Source organism: Podarcis cretensis (genome assembly GCF_951804945.1).
Source record: "Podarcis cretensis genome assembly, chromosome: 6".
In the NCBI taxonomy this organism is placed as follows: Eukaryota; Metazoa; Chordata; class Lepidosauria; order Squamata; family Lacertidae; genus Podarcis; species Podarcis cretensis.
The window spans coordinates 73,335,858-73,353,425 of NC_137175.1; the positions used below are offsets into that span (position 1 = coordinate 73,335,858).

The 17,568-nt window shown below is 44.3% G+C and overlaps 1 long non-coding RNA gene across 2 annotated transcripts; it reads left to right on the forward strand.

Annotated features, from left to right (window-relative positions):
- The first annotated feature begins 858 nt into the window (after positions 1-858).
- LOC307218459 lies at positions 859-9,847 on the forward strand. 2 transcript variants are annotated; one of them, XR_013839984.1, is made up of 4 exons: positions 859-1,042; positions 1,670-1,709; positions 7,059-7,299; positions 8,778-9,847. It is a non-coding gene; the product is annotated as an uncharacterized lncRNA (long non-coding RNA). The 2 variants fall into 2 exon arrangements; XR_013839985.1 differs by lacking the exon at positions 7,059-7,299.
- The last annotated feature ends 7,721 nt before the right edge of the window (positions 9,848-17,568 follow it).

The window sequence follows — 17,568 nt, forward strand, 5'->3', positions numbered from 1 at the left end:
GGGCCCAGTTCAGAAAAAAAATAACTGCCTTTGAACCAAATTAATCCCATGTGCTTCGATGAGATGAAATCAACGAGCTTTGCCTCAACTGAAGTATAGATCAGATGGCAAACAATCTGACTGCTTTTTCTTACTCTCATTCATTCTTCAACCTGGCCTCTCTATTCCTTTCTCATTTCTGTCCATTCACGGCCTTTCTTGCTCTTGACAATTCAACTGTAAGCTCCTTGGGACAACATCTGCGTTTTTAAATGATTACCTTCTTTTTTATGTATAAAAATTAAGTCAAACCAATCAATACAGAGGAGCTTCTGTATTTTTGATCATTTTATTTTGTGCCATGTGTTGTGTTATATACACTAAATTATAGGCTACCATGAATCAAAATCTGAAACTGATTGTGGTTGGCACTCTCCCATTGCTCTGATAGGCCCTCAAGCTATGCTGATTTTGACTCCACTGTAGGGGGCATTTTGATTTCCCACAATACCCTAGTATTTAGCAACCATCAACCCATTTCAAAATCTGAAAAACTCAGGGGCATACCCACCCCTCCCTTTCAGAAAAAGCAAATTCAAACCCAGTCAGGCACCATTCTCTTCTACTGCTACTCAAAAAACCCTAAACAGACACACCCTGGGGGAAATGGGGTTGTGAGTTTGGAAGTGGTGGTGGTTAGGCTGTATGCCTGAGTCCCTTCCGATTCCTGGATCCCACAAGGATTTGATTGATGGAATAGCCAGGCCAGATTCTTGGTAGTGGCCTAAGCATGGGTTCTTGAGGTCACAAAGGAAGTGACTCCATATCAGAGTGTCAGGGAACTGCCATCAGCTCAGAGGTGAGAGGTGGATGGGCAGTTGTGTTACAGGGAGCCTCCGAAGATCTTGCAAAGCAGTTCGTCCTCGCGCGAGGAGGAAAGCCCCGACTCCAGTGGGGAAGGGGTGCAAGGGCCAGGAGATGCTAGGGAGAGCCCCGACACTGAGCCTGAGCAAAGCGGAGAGGAGGGAAACACCCCTTTGCCAGTGCCCATTCTGCGCAGTGGGTTTCAGCGCAGAGAGGGTAGGAGAAGGATGGGGCTCACACTACTGTTATGCTGGGGGAGGTACAAGGACTGGCCACGCCCAGATTCTGCTAGCGACTGAGCAGACATGGATTTGCGACGCTCTGCATGGTAAAAAGTCTGTTTTAACAATAAAGCCTGGAAAAGACGGGTTGGAGTCTTGCCTGTTTGCTCTCGAGCAACCACAACAGTAGGGACGCAGGTGGCGCTGTGGGTTACAGCCTCAGCGCCTAGGGCTTGCCGATCGAAAGGTCGGTGGTTCGAATCCCTGCGGCGGGGTGCGCTCCCGCTGCTCGGTCCCAGCGCCTGCCAACCTAGCAGTTCGAAAGCACCTCCGGGTGCAAGTAGATAAATAGGGACCGCTTACCAGCGGGAAGGTAAATGGCGTTTCTGTGTGCGGCTCTGGCTCTGGCTCTGGCCAGAGCAGCGATGTCACGCTGGCCACGTGACCCGGAAGTGTCTCCGGACAGCGCTGGCCCCTGGCCTCTTGAGTGAGATGGGCGCACAACCCCAGAGTCTGTCAAGACTGGCCCGTACGGGCAGGGGTACCTTTACCTTTACCTTTAACCACAACAGTACTTGACACAGAGGACAAATGGGTGCCCCCAGTCAACTGGCTGTTGGCAAGAAGGACAAAGGCCAGTGCTATGTGAGTAAGCTGCCTTTGAAGCAGGCTGAAGTCTGTGAGGGAGAGACGTGCTTGATTTCTGCTGGAATCCAAGGCTGCAGCTGTCATGATCTGAGGTGTGAGCAGCAAGAGTTCAGGGCTGGCACGCCAAAACTGAGGTACAGCAGTGGCACAGGTAGCAGAGGCAGTCCAACTGGTGGGTCCACGGTCAGGAACAGAGGAGGTCAGTGCCCCACATTGGGAACCATGGCCTTATATAGACTTCCTGAGCTTGCCCCCAGCTGCAGAGCATCTCATCATGTGACTGTGCTTGCCGGCCTCCACCTGATTCCCCCAAGGCGAGCACGACCAGGCCCTGGTTCCTGCAAACCTCACAGTGCTCATTACAGCAGCTATGGGGGAAACAAGACCACCTTGGGGTGTTAACGCTATGAGCCACTCCACCACATGCTCAGGTTGTGTTGTTGTTGTGTTGTTGTTGTGTTCTTTAGTTGTTTAGTCGTGTCCGACTCTTCGTGACCCCATGGACCAGAGCACACCAGGCACTCCTGTCTCCCACTGCCTCCCGCAGTTTGGTCAAACTCATGCTGGTAGCTTCGAGAACACTGTCCAACCATCTTGTCCTCTGTCATCCCCTTCTCCTTGTGCCCTCCATCTTTCCCAACATCAGGGAGTCTTCTCTTCTCATGAGGTGGCCAAAGTATTGGAGCCTCAGCTTCAGGATTTGTCCTTCCAGTGAGCACTCAGAGCTGATTTCCTTCAGAATGGATAGGTTTGATCTTCTTGCAGTCCATGGGACTCTCAAGAGTCTCCTCCAGCACCATAATTCAAAACAGGTTGTGTTAGATGTAAATAAACCATATATCCTAAAGACATCTCGGTCTCCACTGTTGCTCATTCCAAGGAAGCCAAATCTTGGGTAAGCGCCCTGGAATCTCACACGATTCAGAGATTGGGGTGGTGTGCGACAACCGCATACCCAATCCACACGCAAAACCCACAAAATCGCATGCACCCAAAATTAAAATGGGTAGCACTCCCCAGTTCCCCACTACCACCTTGAGACTTACCAGATAGTAAGAAGACCCTTTTCTTCCCCACCAGCTTCCTTTCTTAACAACAACAGTCAGCTTGACAAGGCATGCTGGAAAGCAAAGCAGCAGTGCTGGCTGCCTTGCCTTCTGGGTACCACACTGGTGACACCAATTGTACAGTGAAGCTATATCAGGGCCTTTGTGAGAAATTCAAATGGTTCTCTCCAATGTCAAGTGCTTGGAATAGTGACAGGAGAGACCATCACTACTGAGCTTGACAGCTATCCAAGGACCCCACTATCTGTGTTCAGAACCGTTGTTTCCATCCAAATGAAAATTTCCATGGAAAAGCAATATTTTCACTTAATATGCACGTGCCTCAATATATTTTCTCTCACAATATGCATTTCTAGACCTAGTTTCTCTCTCCAAATAAGCAATTTAAAATTTATTTCGTATGTATGTGTGTTTTAGCCAAGAACTGTGTCGGAACATTCAGGAATTTGCAAAAGATCAACTTCTTCAAGCATTTCTGAGCAGAGGCAGCCTAACTAAACAGAAATTATATCATTCAGTTACGCTGTTAAGCCAGCTTCTTTTATTAATTTCCTTTAAACCTGGTAAGTAAAAACTAACAAGTCTGTGTCGTTTTAGCTCCACAGTAATTGGCACACATTTTAAAAACACACACACACCACTTTCTCAACCTTTCTTTAAGCAAAGTTCACATTTTGACTAAATCCACAAAAGCTCAAACTATGAAAAAATTATAGTGTCCTTCATTTTATTTTATTTTTAATGTAACTTTCATAACTACACATGCGACCTCTATCACAACCCCCCCATCTAAGTTCTACAATCTGCAAGCTATAGCCTCAGTCTGTTTTGCAGTGACTCATTTTTTTTTAATTTTAAAGATGCATTATCTCTAGCTAGTAAATTAACAGCAGCCTATAGTGCACACACTGTCATCCATCTGCTTAAGGCTTCTTGTCATATGACACCAGCCTTGTATCTATAGATTTCATGCGGTATTCAAAAGCGATCAACCCTGCCTTCGAGATAGCCCACCTTCTGGCTCCAGGCTAGAAAAGTGACTCTCTATTTCCAAGTCTAATGACTGCAGAGGTAACAGAAGTTTTCCTTCTCCCCCATTAAGGGTCTGGCATCTCAGAAGGTGGGGGGGGGGACAGACTCTAATTAAAATTGCTAGATTATTTTTTTTTTAAGGAAACCAAACTAATTGGCTCTTACCCGCTGTTACCAATCATAAGGGAGCAATGACACACCTTCCGTGTCCCCATCTGCATATCACTGGCCTTTACTGCAAGGAATTGATTTTTTTAAAAAAAACCTACCATAACAAATTATTTCCAGTGAGCTGGCTGTGTAAGCCAGTTGCCACCATTTTGTTTCCTACTCTTGACATTACAGGTGGCATGACCAAGGATGGAAACACAGGTTTAAGCTATGTACATGGAGATCAAAACTACATCCCCAGTGGCTTCCATTGATCTGTGTGGCAGGGAAGTAAACAGGCTGCAACCTGGGATACAGACATAAGAGGGGGAACAGGGATATGCTGGACAGTTGGTGTGTTGAATTAGATCAGAGATGGTAAATCTGAGACCCTCCAGAAGTTATTGGAACTCTATCTTCCATCAGCTTCCAGTCTGCATGACCAAAGGTGATGGAGGATGCGAGTTGCCATCCAGCAGCATTTAGAGAGCCACAGGTTCCCTATCTCTGAATTAAGTGAAGACTTTTAGCCTACCTGGCTCACTCTCCTCCAAAACAAGTGTGGTGACAACCACAGGAAAGCCTATGAACCTTCTATGTGGGGTTATCACTCACCATGAAATGATTTTGTATGGGGGCTCCATAATGGCACCACTGCATCTGGTGGAGCACTGAGCACTGTTATGTTATACCTCTGTACCATTGCAGTAACTACGAAGTAACTTTATAAAGTGAGAGTTACACAGACCCCAAGGCTTGAGGGAAAGTTCCACATAATGCCCAGTAAAGCTCCATACACACCAATGGTGCTGCTGTATAAATAAAGGGTATATAAATACACTATATAAACAAAGTGGTACTCGATTTCCTGCATCAGCAGAGAGTTGGACTATGTTACTTTTGAGGTCCCTTCCAGTTTTATGATTCAATGATTCGCCATCATCACATGCAGCAATTATAATCAAAACTCATCAAGATTCTAATCTCTTGAGCAACACTAACTAATAGCATCACCTCTTCTGCTTTAGGTAGCTGTTTACAAGCACTATAGAACAGCAAACATAAAGCTCAGGTGCAAATTATGAACTGCTCTAGTTTAGTCTAGTCTCTCTGGTATGCACACAGGCCTAGAGCCAAACCAGACATGATGCTCATCAAGTAACCTCATAGAATCATAGAAACAGAATTGTTGAGTTGGAAGGGATCTTTTAGTCCAACTTGTGTCTTTCTTTCTTTCTTTCTTTCTTTCTTTCTTTCTTTCTTTCCCTCCCAAATAGCAGCTGTGGGGAAGGGAGAAATCTTGCTCAGCACTGGAGTGTGAGGGGAGACATGTTTAAGCCTTTGTCTTCAGATGCAGGACAACAGACCCTTTCCTTCTTCTCTCTGACTCTTTCGCCTTTACTGTGATTAGTCTCCTCCTCAGAGAGTCCCATCTCATCCTTGTCTACAAGCTGAAAGACCCAAATTAGGTTCCTCTGGTAGCAGCCTATGGCCTGGTTTGTGCCACATGGTAAGCTAAACTATGGCTTATTGAGGCCAAGTAAACATGTAGGCTCCTGCAGAGTTGCTCACGGCTGCTATCCCCAGTCCTTTTTGCTCCCAAAATTCACGGAGCTAAACCAAGGATCGACTTAATGTGTCATTCAGACTGGGACTCATGGTTAAGCTCTCTCTTCATCAGCTATGAGCTACAGCCAAGGTCTGTTATTGTCTACAGCTTGAGGTTAGTAAGGAGACAGCTTAACCACAAACCCAGGTCTGGATGAGACATTAAGCCAAACCTTGCTTTAACTCAATGTGGTTTGATGGTAAAAAGGCCCAAGGAGGATCAAAGCATGCTCCTCTCCATGAGTGTGCATGTTCACGAGGTCCCAGTAAGCCATAGCTTGACTCACCATGTTATGCAAACCAGGCCTATGAATAGCTGGTGCCCAATCTGATCTCTTAGAAGAGTTCCTCAACTCTCCAAAGTTGCATGTCCAGACATTTATTTAGCTTTCCAATCTGACAAGACTACAGCAGTCTTCCTTCCTGATCTTGAGAACAAAAGAGGTGGTTTTCCAATGGTTTCGTTAGGCAATACTCCTCATAAGTTGCATCACCAGAATCATAACTGACTCTCCCCTCAGAAGACAGCTCCAATGAATTGTAAGCACTTAATGCCTGGGCTCTAACAAGATTCAGAAGGGAAATGGCTATCTTCTGCTGATCTAGAGTATCAACTGTCTGAATGGCTATCAGAAACAGCTGCATTTCCTCCTTAAACCTTTTCCAGCCCTCAGCCCTGTTATCTTAGACATTCAAGAATGAGAAGACCTTTAAATAGTTCATAATAATGTATTGTTTCCACAACATCTGTTTACTTTGGTCCATAGTCTATGCGCAAGTTTCACTCCTAATTCAGCAGACTTGCTATGTTGCATTTTCGTATCACAATGACAGCTCTGCTATTAAAACAAACACCAAGTAATGTCATTAAGTAACTCCATTAATCATAATTAAAAACTATCAAGTCCATGTCCTAGATCCAACTGTCTCACACAGCAAATGTCAGGGCTCACCATGTCTTAGGGCAGGGGTGGGGAACTTCGGTCCACAGGCCAGAGACAACTCACTGCTAGAGTTTATATGCTCCTCTGGGTTCCTCTATCAGCTGTTCAACAGGGCGGGTGAAAGGCTTTGATGTTGCACAGTGGTGACAATTGCATCTCCTTCTTCTGCAAGGAGACCTGCTGCAGGATAAACTTATATGTCCAAACATTTAATAACGTTGTGGCCTGCTATTTACCACGCAAATGCTGTGAGTTGGCACTATGTCTTCATCCTCACTGCCCAGTAATTAAGAGCGGGTCCCTGAGAGCACAAATCCTCCCACTAAAATGGCCGCTTATGCATCACCAGAAAAGAGGAAATGCATCACACACACACACGCACACACACACACACACACGAGAGCAAAAGTAGTCATAGATTTGAATAACATCTGCATGCATTGGAGATGGCCTGTTGGACTACTATCCAGATGCTGACTGTTGACGGGCAACTTCAAGGCTTCCACTCTCTGTTTTCCTTGTTTTTTTCTCCCTCTTTTAACCAGACTTGAACCAGGCAGTCCTTCAGACAGAAGACTCCTGAAAATAAAGGGCTGTGCTCTGAAAGTTCATCTAATAGAGGACAGCTCTCTGTACAGCAAGACACCTGGCCGCATTACTTGCCAAGCTTGGTACTGCAGGAGAGATCGTGTCCTCCCTGAAAGAGGGCACGTGTTGCGGTGACACCTGGAGACTGACCTCCTGTGTTGTGGGTGGGTTGGATTGGTTTGCCACAACACCCAGTTGGTAGGTCCCTCAATGTTGGGTTCAATCTGACCAATGGGGCACAGTCCAAATGGATTGAGGGATCTATTTATTCCCAGGCACGTGACCCAGAGCTTCCTCTTTTGGCTTGTGCATTCGGAACACCCGCCCACCTCTCCCTAATTTTAGGGATTTGTGAGATTGATCTTGCTTTGCCGTCGTTGTTGGGACAGGGGCACAGTAGGAATTTCCCCACTTGGCTGATTGGCTGTTGCCATTTGGGATTCGCCTGCTGCATAGCAAATCGCCACAACTTATAAGGTTGTGGATAGGCACTGGTTCAGGTGATAGGGATGGGGGAGCAGTCTCACCACCCCTATGTGAAGGGTATTCCATTAAAGGAATCCAGGGACTCAACTGGTTTGGTCAACCCCTGAGAGGGGGTTGTGCCCGTACCTGAGTCCAGGGGGGGCATCTGGGTGGTGAACAGAGTCTCTCCCCGGCTTTTCACTTTCCCAGGTGTTCATCCTTGGCTGACCAATGCTGGTGCCCTGGGTCAGCGCTGCCTGCAAGAGTGCAGGGAGCTAGCCGAACCAGAGCATATGCAACCACTCACTTTCTGTAATCAATAAAGTTGTGGCCTAAATTCTGCCAAAAACCAAAACTAAAATTTGAGTCATGTGTGAATTTATTTAGGGGGAAGGTTTCTGGGTCTGAACACGCAAAAGCAAATGATATAACTATCAGTGCCTAAAAGTGGAAGAGGAAGGGTAAAGGAAGTGGGGTGGTTTCAAAAGGTGAAAGAAATGGAAGTGAGATTGTGACAATAGAGTTACATACCCTCCAACATTTCTCTGCTGAAAATAGGGACATCCTATTATTATTATTATTATTATTATTATTATTATTATTACCCACCCATCTGACTGGGTTGCCCCAGCCACGCTAGGTGGCTTCCAGCTTATATAAAAACATAACAAAACATAAAATATTTTTTAAAAATCCCTATATAGGGCTGTCTTCAGTTGTCTTCTAAAGGTTGTATAGTTACTTATCTCCTTGGCTCTGGGGTTGCATAACTCCATGCCCTCCAACATTTCTCCGAGGAAAATAGGTATGTCCTAAGGAAAAGTGGGACATTCCAGGATCAAATCTGAAACTGGGATGGCGTCTGTAAATCCAGGACTGTTCCTGGAAAATAGGGGCACTTGGAGGGTCTGGAGTTATCCTCACCTGAGAAGCAGAGAGAAGGCCCTGAAAAGATGTGGGACAGCATCCCACCCCACTCTGAGCACTGACAAGAAATAGGTGGGCCCTCATCTGTATTGTTCCTAATCACCACAGATAACATGTATTATATATTAGCCTGCTGAAGATGTTTGAATTTTAAAGCAGAATAATAACAACGGAGACCCATCAGCTCCGTCATTAGCACTTTTGCTTTCTAGTTGAAGGTGAAAGGCTGACTTTACAAAAAACAACAACAAAGTTTCGCTCTCTCTCTCTCTCTTTTTTTACAGGAACACCTGTCTCATCAGCAGGACCACTCTGAAGGGAAGGGCCTCCAGGCACCTCAGTCCCATGATTCTCCATGCCTCATTCTTCATCCACGCTGCTAGTAATGTACCATCACTGGCACAGTTACACCTGAACACTCTGGTGCTGCCAAACACCTGGCTTGATTTTCCACTGTCCAAATGAAAAATAAGCATAATCTGCTTTTTTGAGGATACAGCAAATGAGGGAGTTCGTGACAAATTGTGTTAGTTTATGCAGAATAGTGATAATAAGATACAAATGAGGATTTTCGTTGTTGTTGCTTAATGAATAATACTAATCACATTTTCAATAAATGCGGTGCCCTTCTCATTAGAGAGAATGCATAAAACCAGCTTAATTTATTTGCGACTAGTTATACATAGTTTAAATATTTGCTAAAGGTTTTCTCTTTTTTAATTTTTTTTAAAAAAGGAAAATAAAGCTTTCTGCAAAAGCAGCCATAATCGTTCAGAGCAGGCTACGATTGTAACTTTTCGTGTTCCTTTTCGTTTTGCAGCATATGATCTATACCCCCAGCTTCTCAAGATGCTAGAGAAAGGATATTATTGATTTACATGCTAATTCTCCAACTGTTACTAATTTTCTTGATTCCAGCTTCCAAAGTTGCACTACCGACATTCATCACTGTAGTACACTAGAGGGGCTGAGCATCCTTTCCAATAAATTACAAGAACTATGACTAATTATAGTGATATTAACTATGCAAAGTAACTTGTGCCTTGAAATGGAGATGTTTATCATTTCAAATTATGGCTTTGACTCCTGATGGCCTCAGAAATGGCAGCCTTCCCATAAAAAAAATAAAAAATATTATGGGCTATGAACATGCCAAGAGCTTGGATGGGTTCGCACAATAAATAAGAAATGATGGCTTTTTTCAATGGCTACTAGCCATTGGTGGCAATATGCCTCTGAATACCAGATGCTGGGAATCACAAGTGGGAAGGATACTGATGCACAGATCCTGCTCTGGGGCATCTGACTGGCCACTGTGAGGGCAGCGCATTGGTGGAGATGGGCCATTGGCCTGATTCAGGAGGGCCCTTCTTATATTATTTCATGTGGCCATTCAGTCCCTGATCCACTCACTCATGGAAGAAGAAGAAGAAGAGTTTGGATTTGATATCCTGCTTTATCACTACCCGAAGGAGTCTCAAAGCGGCTAACATTCTCCTTTCCCTTCCTCCCCCACAACAAACACTCTGTGAGGTTAGTAAGTCTGAGAGACTTCAGAAAAGTGTGACTAGCCCAAGGTCACCCAGCAGCTGCATGTGGAGGAGCAGGGAATCGAACCCAGTTCACCAGATTACGAGTCTACCACTCTTAACCACTACACCACACTGGCTCTCAACACCACACTGGATACAGGCTTGTGGCCTTGGATTGTTTCACCTTACCATATTATATCCCACTTTATCAAGATGATAAAGAGTATTAGAGTACCAAACTAGATGTGATGTTAAATGTGTCATTGTATTTAATGTAACCATTCCTCCTCCCTTTCTATTCTTTTATTGGTTTTCAAATAGATAAACATGCAATCTAAAACAGTACAAAATCCAAATATCGAGATTACTTTGAATCGCCTGACTTCCACCCATCCCTTCCATGGGTCCTTTTGATTCCATTTTCAACTGCATATCAGTACTTCTCCAATTTTTCATTTTCCTAAATTATCTATACATTTTATTACATTAAAGGTAAAGGTAAAGGGACCCCTGATCATTAGGTCCAGTCATGACCGATTCTGGGGTTGCGGCGCTCATCTCGCTTTATTGGCCGAAGGAGCCAGCGTACAGCTTTCGGGTCATGTGGCCAGCTTCTGCTGAACTAGAGCAGCACAAGGAAACGCTGTTTGCCTTCCTGCCGGAGCGGTACCTATTTATCTACTTGCACTTTGACGTGCTTTCGAACTGCTAGGTAGGCAGGAGCAGGGACAGAGCAATGGGAGTTCACCCCGTCGCGGGGATTCGAACCGCCGACCTTCTGATTGGCAAGTCCTAGGCTCCTAGGCTCTGTGGTTTAACCCACAGCACCACCCGCGTCCCTTTATTTATTACATTACAAGTGTATTTATAGTCCTGCTAATGTTTTGACCTGTTTGACAATGATTTTGTATATACATTATTAACGTTTTCCATTCTTTTTTTAAATTTCTTGTCTTCTTGATTCCTCAGCTTCCCATTTAATTTTGCCATTTCAGCATAATCCATCAACTTGGTTTGCCATTCTTCTCTGGTCGGGGCTGTCTCTTCCTTCCATCTCTGGGCTAGTAACATCCGAGCAGCCGTTGTAGCATATACAAACAGTTTCCTCTAGTCCTTTGGAATCTTGGTACCTATAATTCCTAATAAAAACTTTAACAAAAGTTATTTTAAACATTTTTTCCATTTCATTATACAGTGGTACCTCAGGTTAAGTACTTAATTCGTTCCGGAGGTCCCTACTTAACCTGAAACTGTTCTTAACCTGAAGCACCACTTTAGCTAATGGGGCCTCCTGCTGCCGCCGCGCCACCGGAGCACGATTTCTGTTCTCATCCTGAAGCAAAGTTCTTAACCTGAAGCACTATTTCTGGGTTAGTAGAGTCTGTAACCTGAAGCGTCTGTAACCTGAAGCGTATGTAACCTGAGGTACCACTTTATATCATTTCCCCTTTTTCTTTAGTTATATTACAGGTCCACCACATATGACAAAAGGTACCTTCTTTTTCTTTACTTTTCCAGCATATATTAGTACTTGTTCTATATATTTTTGCTAGTTTTACCACGGTCAAATATCACCAGTGCATCATTTTCATATAATTTTCTTTCAATAAAGAACATGCCGTAAATTTCATATCTGTTTTCCATAGCCTCTCCCAGTCTGTCATTTGTATATTATGTCCCATATCTTTGGGCCATTGTATCATCGCAGATTTGACCTGTTCATCTTTGGTATCCCATTCCAGGAGCCAATTATACATTTTCAACAATAATGTAATATTATCTTCTAAAATCTCTCTTTGGAATCTTGATTTTCCTCCTCCCTTTCTAGATAGCACTTGTCTGGAGAGAGGGAATAAGAACATATGAAGAATCCACTGGATCAGGCCAGTGGCCCAATCAGTCCATTATCCTGTTCTCACAGTGGCCAACCAGATGCTCATGGGATCATGTCCACAAGCAGGATGTGAATGCAACAACACTCTCACCTCCCACAGTTCCCAGTATCTGATATTAAAATCAGAATCAAGACCTCTGTATGTGGGAAGGAGTTCTACCCTCTGCCATGATTGTTCTGGACTCATCACACATTGAGTTCTCTATCCAGTCAGCTAAACTCACATTAACCCCACACTTCCATGAAAATCAGTCTTCAACTTCTTAGTTTTAGAAGGTAGCACCGCCATGTCCCTTCAGACCCTATGTGACGTTAACATATGAGAGAGCACTGGAGGTGAAATAGTTAAACAGGTTATCCAATCAGGACCCAGGGGTGGAGTCAGAGGGACTATAAAACCAGCTCTGGGAGGGGCAAAGGGAGGAGATCATTGGGGAGACTACTGGGAGTTGGGTAGTTGGTTGGAGTGAGAGAGAATTGGGACAGAGTCTGTGGGTAGGTTGAGTTAGTCTAGCGAAATAAGCTGAGTCAGGAACAGTTAGGAGCTAGGAAGACAAATAAATATCTGAGAGGTGGTTTAGTGAGGGAGAGCAGGTAGCGGAAGTTATAGGTCTGGATAGGCAACCCATGAATGTAATTGACTGATACTGTTTATGAAACCATACACTTGTTAAACTGCAATAAATAAACAGAAGTTTATGTTTCAATTTAACCCTGACTGGACTCAGTATTGTCCCAGGTAGGGCCTGGGTGGTGGCAGCGAGAAATAAAGTGGTGGCACAGGGATCAATAGACGGTGAAACATCCGGGGACCCTGTGTGATCGCCACACCCTAGACTGGAAAATGGACACAGAGTTTTACCAAGATATCAAAAGCAGAAAACCTGGATACTGAAAACTCCTTAGAGCCCTGACAAAGTTATCCCAAGCAAACCTCGTGTCATGCTCTGCTTTAGAGGGACAAATCTTCAGTACAGTGGTTCTCAGGAAACTGTAATGCAAAAATACGCTGTCAAAATGAAGGCCGCTTCCCATAGCATTATTTGGTGACACCAATGACAATCTCTTTCTGGTTTGATTTCGCAGTTTCGAAAGAGAGCTCAGACCTCTCCTCTTACCTAGTTTCCTTTCCTGGGTGGACAAGAACACACACTTTGCCTGATTGTTTCTAATTCCCATGGCAGCCAAATGTATTAAAGTTGTGGCAAAACCATCTTGCCACCCAGACTTGTAAGGTAGCTCCCATTTGCAAAGGAGAATTGCACACGCGGCAGAAATGTCACGCTTCCAAAACAATTTAAGGCAAATAAATGACAGATGTGTCAATCTACCTGTGGAAATGAGTGAATGAATTCAAAGCAAACTGATCAGAGGCACCTGCATCCTTCGCGCAGAAAAGAATTGCACATTTGCCATGTGCTACTTGCCTACCGTTTCTATTTGTAATATTTTGGTTTCTACCAAAGAAAATAATAGCACAAGTTACACATAAGATATTGTTCACATGAAGTCGTACCTCCAGTGTCATGACTCCCCTAGATTCAAAGGACCATATTGATCCTATGGCAATTGTGTCTTTCAGATGATGGCCATTTCATGAAGTCCCATTTATCATGGAGATATAGCATGTCATGTGGATGACTTTGGCCCTGCATCTCCACTCCCATCATCCAGCCTGGGCAGAGATCCAGTTCCGAGGGCCTTCTGGCGGTTCCCTCATTGCGAGGTTACAGGGAACCAGGCAGAGGGCCTTCTCGGTAGTGGCACCCGCCCTGTGGAACGACCTCCCACCAGATGTCAAGGAAATAAACAACATGAATCACACGTCAAGGTGAATATCTAGTTTCTTTGCCTCACTTACTTTTCAAGGTCTAATACCCCAAGGAAATCACTTAATAATGTGGTAAGCGAACATAAGCTTTTAGAAGGCACTGCATTCTTTCCTACAAATGCAAAGCAAAACACAGGATGGCTGTGTACTATCTTCAGTACTAGACGAAGGACGCAGAGACAGGGAATGTGACCATGGCTTGCTTGCAGGCTTTCCAGAGGTATCTGCTTGACCACTGTGAGAATAGTATGTTGGACTAGATGGGCCTTTTGTCTGGCCCAGCAGTGCTTTTCATATCCACCTAACTACTGAAATACCATCACTAGATAATACTTTGTAATGTTGTAACCCGTAAATGAATGTTGATGGTATTACCGGAATCAAAGAGAGATTGTATTTCCCTTCCATATTTTCACCCTTTGAAACAGACTGCCTTGCAAAAGGTTAATCTCTGTCAGGGCTACCAGCCAACAAAACGTTTTATTTTTATTTTTCAGCCAGTTAACAAACTGGCTTTTAACAAATTACACATTTTTTAAAAAATGTGAAATGTGTGTGTGTTTTTAATAATAATAATAAATCTGAAAGCCATTTGAGAAGTTAGGTTTTTCAAAAATGAAGGCCGTTTCCCATTGTTTAGAGAGTAGAAAGCAATCCTTTTTCTCCTCCCTGTCTCCGGATGAGGCTGATAGGGCATTTGCTCTGACTGGCTTCTGATTTCTAAGACAACATACGCTGACAGTAGGAGAGCTCAGCTCCACCAGTCAGTGTTCTTCCACCATGACTTTAAATTCTGTTTGTTAACACTGGCAGAGTCAAGAATTGTGCCTGGCTTAGTGACAATCAGGAATGAATGCCTTTTCATGAGGCACTGATATTGCCAATATCCATTTCTCTTGACCTCTTTTGCTGAATCAAAGACGCTTTGGGAGTCTAATATGACTATTCAAGAAACAATTCCATACAACAGTGGCATAGGTTATACCAAGGGGAGCCAACATCATGTCATTGGACTCCAGTTCTATCAGCCAAACAGTCAATAACAAGGGAAGAAGGGAATTGTAGTCCAGCAACACCTAGAAGGAACTCCATTGGCTATACCAATTGATTGACTAAAGCTAGAGAACCATCAAGAAAGGTGTAACACATTCAGGTTTTTCACCCCAAAATCCACCAGTCTGACCTTTCCATTTTGTATTCTGTTTTTGCCCCCAGACTTTGCAGAGAGTTCCCCTGCTTCCAGGAGCTTCTGCAATAGCATCAGCCTTGCCATGCAAGCATCCTGTGCCACTACAGAACCATGATATGTGGTGCTGGTACAGAAAGCCTTTGGACATGATGCAATTATGTCATCAAATCATGTCAGCACTGTGCGTGAATGGCTAAGTCTACTGTAGCACAGAACAGAAACCACTGGAACCAAAATAGAACTGTTACGGATCCAGCTGAGTTTGAGTGCTGATCTCATACAGATAACCAACCCCAGCTGAGCTCCCTCACTCCAGAGATTCTCAGTCACCTGATTACATAGTAAGGATTTTAAAATTACACATTAGGTACAAAACAAATGTGTAATAAAATAATAATTTGAATCCACTCTTTCTTTCCATTTGGCTCTGCTACAGCCAGATGAAATTGATATCCCCATCGCAGCACCATCTCTAATATATGTTTGCTGTCCTTTTTTTGTTTTCATTGAGTCATAGGAATCTTGAACCATTAGCCATGGAATGCTACCCCGTACCACCACTCCGAAATCCTGAACTTATAACTAATCAAAGACTTCTGTAAGTTCAAAGCACCCACGTACCAATGAGACTCACTGTGGCATTCCTAAATCGCTTACTGCTGTAGCCTTTTCTCCTTCCAGTTAGTCTCCTTTAGTGGCGGGCCATTTTAGCATGCCTCTGTACTGTAGATTAATCACTCTGAATGCAGAGAAGGCAGTAAAATTGACAAAGGAGAGACACCTGTTGCATATACACAATACCTCAATGACCGCCACTTTCCATATGAAACTACCCGGACCCTGAGATCATCTTCTGAGGCCCTCCTTCATGGGCCTCCTCCTCAAGAGGTCTGGAAGGTGGCAACATGAGAACAAGCCTTCTCTGCAGTGTCTCCTCATCTGTGGAATGCTCTCCCCAGGGAAGTTTGCCTAACACCTTCATTATACATCTTTAGGTGCCAGGAAAAGATGTCCCCTTTTAACCAGGCCTTTTAAAAATGTATGGGGGGGACCGTTGGATTGTTGTTTTTATTTTTATTAGGTATTTTGTGGTTTTATAGCTTGATTTTATTCTGTGAATCATCCTGAGGACCCCCCGGCTGGGCTCCCACAATACCCTGGATTAGTTTCCTTCCTTCCAGTGCAGGGTAGCAGTTAGAATGTTGGACTGAGACTCAGAGGCCAGAGCTCAGTTCTCCCTCAGCCATGAGACTTGCTAGGTGGCCCTGAGCCAATCACTGCCTCAGAGCCCAACCTACCTCACAGAACTTATGAGGATAAAATGAATGAGCAGAGAATCATGTTGTATGCCACTTTGAGTTCCTTGGAGGGAAAGCAGGACATAAATGTAATAAACAATTAAGGACATGAACAACCTTGACAGGGCACTAATGCAATTAGCGTGTCTAGTTTTTGCAAGCCAAACAGAAGCTGTGGGAGATTTGGTTGACAATCAGGATGGTACCACATGGGAAAGGGGGTTAACACAAGAGAGAGAAACACATGCACACAATGCTGTGATCTGGAACATGTTCAGAGGAGAGCGGCAAAGATGGTGAGGGGTCTGAAGACAAAGTCCATTGACGAACAGTGTTTAGCCTGGAGAAGAAACAAATAAGAGGTGACATGATAGCCATCTTCAAATATCTGAAGGGTTGTCACACAGGTGATGGAAGAAATTTGTTTTCTCTTGCTCCAGGGGGTAGGATCTAAACCATCAAGTTCTAATTACAGGGAAGGAGATTTCACCGAAACACCAGGAAGAACTTCTTGACAGCATGAGCTATTGGATAGCTGAAAAGGCTGCCTCAGAAGCATTGGTGCTCTTCTTCATAAGGAATAGTGTGCTGTGTGCACACTATAATCTTTGAAACATATTGGAAGTCCATTTCCCCCCTCAAAGAATTCTGGGCACTGTAGTTTGTTATGGGTTGCTGAGAATTGTAACTCTCTGAAGGGTAAACTACAGTACCCAAAAATCTTTGAGGGACAGAAAGTGTTTCATATATGCTGTGTGTTTGTGTTTGTGTTTTTGTGTGTGTGTGTGTAAGGTAAAGGACCCCTGGATGGTTAAGTCCAGTCAAAGGCAACTACGGGGTTGCAGAGCTCATCTCGCTTTTCAGGCTGAGGGAGCCAGTGTTTGTCCACAGACAGCTTTTCTGGGTCATGTGGCCAGCATGACTAAACTGCTTCTGGCGCAACTGGACACTGTGACAGAAACCAGAGTGCATGGAAATGCCGTTTACCTTCCCTCCACAGTGGTACCTATTTATCTACTTGCACTGGTGTGCTTTCGAACTGCTGGGTTGGCAGGAGTTGGGACAGAGCAACGGGAGCGCACCCTGTTACGGGGATTCAAACCACTGACCTTCTGATTGGCAAGCCCAAGAGGCTCAGTGGTTTAGACCACCCGTGCCACCTGCTTCCCATAGAGGCAGAGGCTAGGTGGCCACTTCTCAGGAAATGCTGTAGTCATTGGTTTCCTGCATCAGCAGGCCCTGGACTAGATTACCTTTGAGATAAGAAGCTACATTTACAGAATCGGACCATTGATCCATCTTTCTCAGTGTTGTCTATAATGACTGATGGC